The following is a 10,720-nucleotide window of genomic DNA, read 5'->3' as shown; positions in this document are numbered from 1 at the left end:
CTTCAAAAGGTACTTTTTATGTTTTTTATAATATTGAGTTTTCTATAAAATTTAACCTAGAAAAATGAAATTAAGCATGTATGCCCCGGAGTAAATGAGAATCTATAAAGGGGACTTTTTGGTACTTTTTCGTTCTTCAAAAGGTACTTTTTGAATTTCCTATAATATTAAACCTAGAAGCATGAAATTAAGAATGTAGAGCCCGGAGTAAATGAGAATCTATAAAAGGGGACTTTTTGGTATTTTTTCGTTCTTCAAAAGGTACTTTTTGAATTTCCTATAATATTGAACCTAGAAACATGAAATTAAGTATGTAGAGGATGTTAAGTGGGAACCTATAAAAGGGGACTTTTGGTACTTTTTTCGTTCTTCAAAAGGTACTTCTTGGGTTTTTGGTAAGATATTGAACCTAGAAACATGAAATTAAGCATGTAGAGCCCGGAGTAAATAGAATCTATAAAGGAGACTTTTGGGTACTGTTTCCTTCTACAAAAGGTACTTTTTAGAGAAGCAATAAAAGGGGACTTTTTGGTATTTTTTCGTTCGGGCTCCCACTACGATGTTGCAACATTTTGGAATAGAATTTTTATTTCGTTAATGAAATTAAGCATGTAGAGCCCGAAGTAAATGAGAATCTATACAAGGGAACTTTTTGGTACTTTTTCGTTCTTCAAAAGGTACTTTTTGAATTTCCTATAATATTGAACCCTAGAATATGAATTAAGTATGTAGAGCCCGGAGTAAATGAAAATCTATAAAAGGGGACTTTTTGGTACTTTTTCGTTCTTCAAAAGGTACTTTTTTAATTTCCTATAAATTGAACCTAGAAACATGAAATTAAGTATGTAGAGGATGGATTAAGTGAGAACCTATAAAAGGGGACTTTGGTACTTTTTCGTTCTTCAAAAGGTACTTTTTGGATTTTTTGTATAATATTGAACCTAGAAACATGAAATTAAGCATGTAGAGCCCAGAGTAAATGAGAATCTATAAAAGGAGACTTTTGTACTGTTTCGTCTACAAAAGATACTTTTGAGTTTTCTATAAAAATTAACCTAGAAACATGAAACTAAGCATGTAGACCCGGAGTAAATGAGAATCTATAAAAGGGGACTTTTCGTTTATCAAAAGGTACTTTTTGTATTATTTTTTAATATTGAACCTAGAAAAATGAAATTAAGTATGTAGAGTCTGGATTAAGTGAGAACATATAAAAGGGGACTTTTTGAAACCTTTTCGTTCTTCAAAAGGTACTTTTTGGATTTTTGTATAATATTGAACCTAGAAACGTGAAATTAAGCATGTAGAGCCCGGATTAAGTGAGAAACTATAAAAGGGGACTTTTTGGTACTTTTTCGGTCTTCAAAAGGTACTTTTTATGTTTTTTATAATATTGATCCTAGAAACATGAAATTAAGCATGTAGAGCACGTAGAAAATGAGAATCTGTAAAAGCGGACTTTTTGGTACTTTTTCGTTCCACAAAAGGCACTTTTTGAGTTTTCTATAAAATTTAACCTAGAAAAATGAAATTAAGCATGTAGAGGATGGATTAAGTGAGAACCTATAAAAGGGTACTTTTGGTAGTTTTTCGTTCTTCAAAAGGTACTTTTTGGATTTTTGTATAATATTGAACCTAGAAACATGAAATTAAGCATGTAGAGCCCGGAGTAAATGAGAATATATAAAAGAGACTTTTTGGTACTGTTTCGTTCTACAAAAGGTACTTTTTATGAGAATCTATAAAAGGGGTCTTTTTGGTATTTTTTCGTTCTTCAAAAGGTACTTTTTGAATTTCCTATAATAATGAACCTAGAAACATGAAATTAAGTATGTAGAGGATGGATTAAGTGAGAACCTATAAAAGGGGACTTTTGGTACTTTTTCGTTCTTCAAAAGGTACTTTTTGGATTTTTGTATAATATTGAACCTAGGAACGTGAAATTAAGCATGTAGATCCCGGATTAAGTGAGGACCTATAAAAGGAGACTTTTTGGTTTTTTTCGTTCTTTAAAAGGTACATTTTGAATTGTCTATAATATTGAACCTAGAAACATGAAATTAAGCGTTTAGAGCCTGGATTAAGTGAGAACCTATAAAGGGTACTTTTTCGTTCTTCAAAAGGTACTTTTTGTGCTTTTTATAATATTGATCCTAGAAACATGAAATTAAGCATGTGGAGCCCGGAGTTATTTAGAATCTTTAAAAGCAATCAGGGACTTGACTAAATGAAAATTTAAACTGGAATATTTTCTGGTACTTTTTGAACTTAGGAACATGAAATTAAATAAAATAGGTCCTTTGGTACTTTTTCGTACTTCACTGGTACTGGTACTTTTAGAGCTTTCTAAAATATTGAATATATAAACATAAAATTAAACACGCAGTATCCCAATTGAACGAAAATTGAAAAAAACATACTATGGTACTTTTTTGTTCTTTTACTAATACTTTTCGAATTTTCTATTATATTGAACCTAAAAACATTAAATTTGACATGTAGCTTCCTGATTGTATAAAAATCTTTATGCGATTTTTTTGGTTTCGGGTTGAAAATTAAACATGCGTCATCCTGATTTAATGAAAATATATAAAAAGGCACTGTCTGGTACTTTATCGTTCTTCAACTGTTTTTTCTAATTTTCTGTAATATTGAGACTAGAATCATAAAATCAAACTTAAAGAGTTCTCTAAAAGGGGAATTTTTGATATTGCAGATATATATACATTTACAATAATGATATTTATTTTATTCCATTACGATGAGGGTAGCGAAGCACACTGGGTATAGCTAGTGAAATAATAAATGTTTAATGTCATATTCTATATCCTACAACATTTTTTTTATAAATGTTTCATCTCATAGTTTGAAGAACTAGTATAATAGAATTCCGTTTTACGTTCAGATAACCAATAAATAACATGAAACCATTTGGTCCCCAAAAAACATATTTCAAACGACAAAGTTTGACACATTTCTTCCAATTGTATTCATAGCTTTTAAACTGACATTTTAATCGGTGTTGTCATTAATTCCAATAATTAATTTTTTTATTTTTTTTCAAAATTGTGAAATAGGCTAAAAAATTAAAAAAAAAAATAAAAAAATAGAATTTTATTTTTTTAAATAAAGTTTTGAAAAGATAATTAAAAATGTATAAAAACGAAAAAAAGCGAAAGCATCAAAATATGCACTAAAAGAGTAAAATACGCTCTAAAAACTCGAAAATATGCCTTAAATATGGTAAAAAGTCAAATCATGCAAAATTATGCTCTTATGGGTAAAATATGCTCTAACAAATCAATGCCAAAATTCTCAAATTGGCCTGAAATGTGTAAACATCTTATCCATGAGTCCATACGACACACCACAAAAAACATGCATTTGCATATTTTGGTTTCCCTGATGATCAGGTATGTCCGAAGATTATGTATAGGCTTTCAATGTGTACCATAACCGCTTTTGGTCGATTTGCCTGGGGATGTTAACTCTCTTAATTTATGAAATTTTCACAAAGATACCAAATGATAAACAACGCATTACCACGCCATCATCTTGGATCTATCGGTGAAAACTCCACACTTGCTTGCCATAGTCAATCAATTGCAATATTTAAGTCATGCAGGTGTAGTCTACTACTTTAATTGACTATCAAGACTTTAAGTCCGTATCATATAGTTTAACTTTATAGCTTTCAACGCTTCCGATTTTGTAAAATTATTTTTAAAGCCAAAATCTTAATTATTCCAACCACTGTTATTAAATTCTTCATCTTGTTAAAAGCTCTTCGTTGATTTTTTTATTCGTTACATTAAATTCAAATTATGGGAATTTTATATGACGTCGTGGGAAAATAATTAAATATTCTATAGCGGCTACATACTTCTTCTTCTTCTTCAACTATTTAACACACAATGGAAACATTAAAAATCTCACAACATCGGAAACATACTCGTAATAATAAAGTAAAGTATTCGTAAAGGGGGAGAGGCGTTGGATCGTAGTTGTTGGTATAGTTTGCTGTTAAAATCATTGCAAACCGTCAGATAAGAACACCTTGACGATGGAACACCCTCATACTTGTATTCATATTTTCTCAACATCTTTTTGTTTCTTTCAGGAGGTTTCCATTGTTTTTCAACGGTGGCTTAAAACACGCGACCCAGAGGAAATTGAACTCTTCGTGTCGTTATTGAATTGAATATTTTGTTATAATTTTTTTATTATTTTTATTTTTTTTTTTTTTGTTTTTCATTTCGTTGCGTGTTAAATTAAATTTAAATTTTACATATTTAAATAAAGATGAAGCAACAAACAAGAGAGAAACAAAATAAAAACTGACGAAATAAAAAAATCAACTTAATAAAAATTCACTTCATTCCATTAACTTCCATTTATTGTGATTTCTTTGCGTTAAATTGCAATTATTTAAAATTATTCTGTTGCTATGTTTTATGTTGTTTAACATTTCAAATAAACTATTAAAACTTTAATAGTGTTTATTTTATTAATTTAATTTTTAGCTTGGGAAGTGAAAAATTTATTTGTTAAAATATTAAAGTAAAAATGTTTCGATTTAATATGTAACTGACGATATTAATATAGCAGGACAACTTCGGATGTGTGATCCTTTTAAAGATGATTTATATACTTATGTAGTATTATAGTTAAATAATAAAGTTATGACTCCGAATGTTCGTCTTGAAATGTTTTTTTATATATGCACCAAGAATTACCGTCATGAGCTTGAAGGTATTCGTTTTTAATTTGTAATTTGTTACAATTACAATGACAAACACTGAATAAGTAAGACAAACATTACGATATCCAAATTTTTTTTTTGGCAATTGAGAGACAAAATTTGGACTTTAAGGACTAGGAGGGAATAGCCCTATAACGTCAAAATAGAACTTCATCTGGAATTGTGATAGTTTAGACTCATTATTTTTTTTCCTCACTGAAGTTGTTCTTAAAATTATGCCCAACATCAAAAAATCATCGAAATATTGGTCATAGACCCACAAAAGTATACATATTCTGAGTCCTCATTAAATTCTAAGACGATCTAGCTAAGTCTGTCCGTCTGTCTGTTGAAAGCACGATAGAGTCCTAATAGAAAGAGCTAGGAGGTTGAAATTTCATATAAATATTTCTAATAGGTAAGGTTTCTTTGGTATTGAAAATGGGCAATATCGGTCCACGTTTTCGGATAACCCCCATACAAGTGGCCTCTCGAAAAGCAGCTTTAACATTCATAACTTGTTTAAAAATACGAATATAACGATGAAATTCGACATAAGTAAGTTTCTTATGATGCAAAATTTTGTGAGGATCGGTCCATAATTGACCCTACCACCCCTCATATAAGGTACCCTTCAGAAAATGACTTTAACGCTCATTCTTGGCTTAAAAATACTAGTATATAGATGAAATTCGACATAAGTAAGTTTCATACGAGTCAAAATCTATCTTAACAATTTTATGAGGATGGGTCCATGATTGACCCTACCCCCCATATAAGGTCACCTTCAGAAAATGACTGCAACGAACCAAATTCTGTCTACCAAATTTTATGAGGATCGATCGAGTATTATGATTTTTGCTCTATTTAGAAAAAACGACTGGAAAAATAAAGGAAAAATTTTATAGATTAGAAGCAATAAATATATGTTCCAGATTATTCCGATTGAGGGAACTGGTTTAAAATTCTCTATATATTTTCTTTCATACATACCTACTTAAACGTATACAAGTTTGTCAGATCTTACAACTTTGGCAGAAAATGTCTAACAACAGTGTGAACAATTCTTATGTCGCAACGTTGTCAGAACATTGCAGGAATATTGTAAAACAATAATATTATCTGATCTAACAATCTGATAAATTACATTACGTTATCATTGCTAGATAATTATCTGACAGTTTTTATTGTCAGATATACAAATTGTATGCTTTTGAAAATGGAACCATTTTTGGTTAAATATTTTCTATTGGCAAATCGAAACATTAAAATAACATATGGTGTGAGAACATTTGACATACAACAATCTGACAATAGTGTGAACTGATAATTTTTGTTGTCAAATAAATTTATTGCCTACCAATGAATTTGAAAGTTTTCTATAATTTTTCATTGTCAGAACTTAAAACAATATATGCGTGTAGATAGCTTTAGTATGCATGCTTGTAATATAATATTAATTTCATATTTAAAATTGCAAATTTCGCACTTTATAGACAAATTTAAATTTCCGGCAATAAAAAAAAATCAATGAAAAATTGCATTTAAACTACAATAACCAGTTTATGAAAACGTGGAAAAAGTAACAGATGTAAATTTATTTTTAAAACAAACAACAACAATTAAAGCTTTCAAAATGCTGTAAACACTTTAATGGGTTTCACTTTACAAACAGTTGTTGCCTTTTAAAAAAAAAATGCAATTAAAAAAACAAGTAGGAAAGTATAGTCGGGCATGGCCGACCATATAATACCCTACACCATGAGTATATTTTTACAATTTTTACTTTTATACAATTTTTATTTTTTGTAAAGAAACTTTTATGTTGAATATTACCATAATTCCAAAATATTTAAGCCATTTATTGATAAAAAACTAAAATTTCTAAATGAGGCTTTATATAGGTCAAATATGGGCCGATCCTCGGTAAATTTGGGAAAAGGATATATTTCTAAATAACAGTTAGTTTTGTTGAGTTTCATTGCGATACAAATGGTTACAAGTCAATTTTAGACGTTTAAGTCATTTTTTGAAGGGGGGTTTGTATGGGGGCTAGGGTCAAATATAGGCCGATCCTTACGAAAATCTGCAGTATCATTTATACTTATATAAAACTTATTTGTGCCAATTTTTAGAGAGATAGCAGAATATTTGGCGTAATTATAGCATAAAAAGTTCAAATCGGGAGGTACGGTTGTATGGGGGCTAGGTGAAATAATGGACTGATTTCAACCATTTTCAATAGGCTTCGTCCTTGTGCCAAAAAACATGCTTGGTCCAAATTTCATCAAATTATCTTGAAAATTGCGGCCTGTACCTTGCGCACAAGGTTTACATGGACAGCCAGCCAGCCAGCCAGCCGGACAGACGGACGGACGGACGGACATGTCTTAATCGACTCAAAAAATGATTCTGAATCGATCGGTATACTTTAAGGTGGGTATTGGACCAATATTTTTGTATGTTACAAACATCAGCACAAACGTATAATACCCTCCCCACTATAGTGGTGTAGGGTATAACAAAAGACACAATATTGAAGCATTTGTTTGTTATGAATTAGACTAGTAGATTCTAATTTTACTCGTAAAAGCTTTTTAAACAAATCTTAACATTCATGGCATATTATGTAAATACTCTGACGACGTTGCTGCATTGGCTTTCTTAAAGGTACGTTCACACCTATCAAATATTTAACGAAAATTTCGTGACCCCTAAAAATAGAAATTTTAATTTTCTTTAAATAAAATATTTTTTATCAAAATAGTACATAAATATTGGGTCTATTCAGAAAACAAATTGCTAAGTGATTTGTATCAAAGGTCTGCACAAGACAACAATAATACGACAATTTGTTACAAAATATCGTGTACGCCATCATAAGCATACGAAATTCTCTTGCAAATTGTCGCATTATTATTATCTTGTGCAAGTTTTTAATATGTACATGCAAAAAATTATTTTATTCCCATATCTTTATTTATAAATTAAATATGCGATTTTCGGATGTGGATCTTATACGACAATTTTAGATCAATTATTGTCCGATCCGGAATAAAACATACTTGTGCTAAATATTCTTCTTTGTTTCTTAATTAGCCTTCTGCATTTAAGAGATTTTCTAAAGTGGACCATATTTAGGAGCTATGACCTATTTTGGGCCTATCCAGAAAACATTTTGCAGGGTGTTTTATATGCTCTGAATTTTGATAGAGTCTTATTTGAGAGTTATGACCAATGACCGATCCAAATTATATTTTTCAAAGTTATATATCTATATATCAAACATAATCATGAGGAATATTATTTTAATATATTTAGTTCTTAATTGGCTCTATATATTTTAGTAATTTTCAGAAGTGAACCATATAAATTGTTGTAGAGTGATTTCTAGATGATTCGAATCTCGTAAATATCTGTGGTCTTCTGAAAACTGATTTTAGCAAACAAGCAGAAAGACAGAAATGGCTAAATCGACTCCAATATATATTAGGATCTAAAATACATACATATACTTTAGAGGGTCGGATAATTATATTGAGGAAATTACAACTGAAAGAACAAACTGATTGATAAACTTAAAAATAGGATTTGTGATGCGTGGTGTGTAGCATGCAGCCTATAAAGAGCGAGGTTTAAAAAGCGTGAAACGCATTGCCGTCTCAACGCATGTTGTATATATTGTAAGCCGTGTTTTTATTGAACTGAAGAAGTTTTAGAATTACCAAATTATATTAATACAAAATATAAGACAATTATAAAAATAGTTCGAATCGTCGACAACTTTGCCACTGTACTAAATCATAGTCGATACCCTTCTGTTGTTCAAAACCTTTTATTATCAGTCTGACACTGTACTTATCTACATAACCATCTGTATATGTTTTAATTTTTTACATCTACTTTCCTGAAAGAGTAATTATTTGTTAATTCTTTCAGTTCCCAAGTATGGTTTTCCTTTAGCAAATTTATTTCAGCAATCATTGCTTTTGTTCAATTTTCCTTTTCATCACTTTCAACAGCATCTTTGTAGGTACTTGCATTTTAAATTTCATAGACGTAAGTACAAAATCGTCATTTATATTATCAATGCTAGGTAGTATTAGGTTTATTATCGAAATCACAACATTTCGTTCTACTGACACTGATTGAAGCGCATCGTTGAAATGTTCAACCTTTTCCTTCTTCAACTTTTCCATCTGAAATCCATTTGCGGCAATCTTTCAACCAGTGTCCTTTTTTTGAAATAGTGGCAAATATCTTTTTATTATTTGTTTTGAAATTCTTTTTACGATTGAGGTTTACCATCAAAGCTTCTTTATTATCACTGCCAATTTTCGTCTTTCTTTAAATTAAACACCTTTGCATTATTAATACATCAAGTGTCATATCATCTTCTCGGGTAAGCGTAATCCAAATTGATTTAAACATCTCAATTGAATTTTACTCAGTTCAGTACATTAAAAATTTTCGTAGTTTTGACATTGTTTGTAATTAAAAGAATTACATAGAATCAAGAAAAAATTTGTTACTTCTTTTTTGTCGAATATTTGATAGGTGTGAATGTACATAAAGTGATGACGACTTCTTTCAAAAACACGTTGTCGTTACAAAGTTCTTTTGTCGTGCTCATTTTATTTATTAAATTCTTCTCACTAGTATACTCTTGAAATAAAAAAGCTTTTTATGCAGTTAAATACCTACACTTAAAAAATTAGCAACGTTTTGATTTCATAAATTCATAACAAAGCAAGAGAGGCAAGAATTAATTCTGTTGAATTGAATCGAATTACATCCAGATTTGCTACAGTTGATATATGACATGAGTCGACTAATTGCAGAAATAATTTGCATATTAATTTACGATTATTTGCTATTCCTAATCTATAAACCATCGATGATAGTGAACTGATATCTTCAACTCTCCTGGCAATGACTAAAAACGGAGTTCTCTGTTATCCGCAGTTAATAAGTATACGGTTTTTATACCCTACACCACTTTAGTGGGGAGGGTATATTGGGTTTGTGCTGATTTTTGTAACATACAAAAATATTCGACCTAAACCTTAAAGTATACCAATCGGCTTAGAATCGTTTTCTAAGTCGATTAAGCTATGTCCGTCTGTCTGGCTGGCTGTCCATGTAAACCTTGTGCGCAAGGTACAGGTCGCAATTTTCAAGATGAAATTTGGCACTTTTTATTTGGCGTAAGCCTATTGAAAATGGTTAAAATCGGTCCATTATTTCACCTAGCCCCCATAGAACAGAACCCCCCGAGCTCATAATTATGTTAAATATACAGGTATTTCGAAATAATGCGTTACAACTAAGTTTCATAGAAGTCTTTATGACCCTGCCAAATTTCATTAAGATCGGGTCCCATTTGACCCTAGCTCCCATACAAAGTCCCCTTCAGAAAATTACTTCAATGTCCAAACACAAATATCGCGATGAAATTCAGCACAATAAAATATTCACAAAATTTTATCGCGCTTGGTCCATATTTGCTCCTAGCCACCATATAAAGCCTATTTTGAAAAATTAGTTTTTCATCCATAAATTGCTTACATGTATCGGAACAATGTAATATTTAAGATAAATGCTTTATTGTGAAAAATAAATCATATTTAATATTCATAACTGGTATAGGGTATCATATGGTCGGCCACGCCCGACTATACCTTCTTACTTGTTATTTGTTAAAACGAAAGCTTTAATGAAAAATAGTTAGCTGAAATTTGAAATAGAAGTTTCATGGAAGGATAACACCTCACTTAGATCTTAAGAACTTCAGATTGTATTTGTATGGTTGTCTTATACTCCACATTTTGGTTACAACTTTTACAAAATTTTTCCATTATTTATATTGGTTTAATTTCGCATCAGCAATTTCGGAAAGTTTCCCACCAACATAATAAAACCCTTAAGCATTAATACTAGAGGGTTTATAACGTTGGTTTGCAAAAAAGTAACAACTTC

This window comes from Lucilia cuprina, chromosome 3 (genome assembly GCF_022045245.1).
Source record: "Lucilia cuprina isolate Lc7/37 chromosome 3, ASM2204524v1, whole genome shotgun sequence".
Lineage (NCBI taxonomy): Eukaryota > Metazoa > Arthropoda > Insecta > Diptera > Calliphoridae > Lucilia > Lucilia cuprina.
This window is presented reverse-complemented; position numbering follows the sequence as displayed.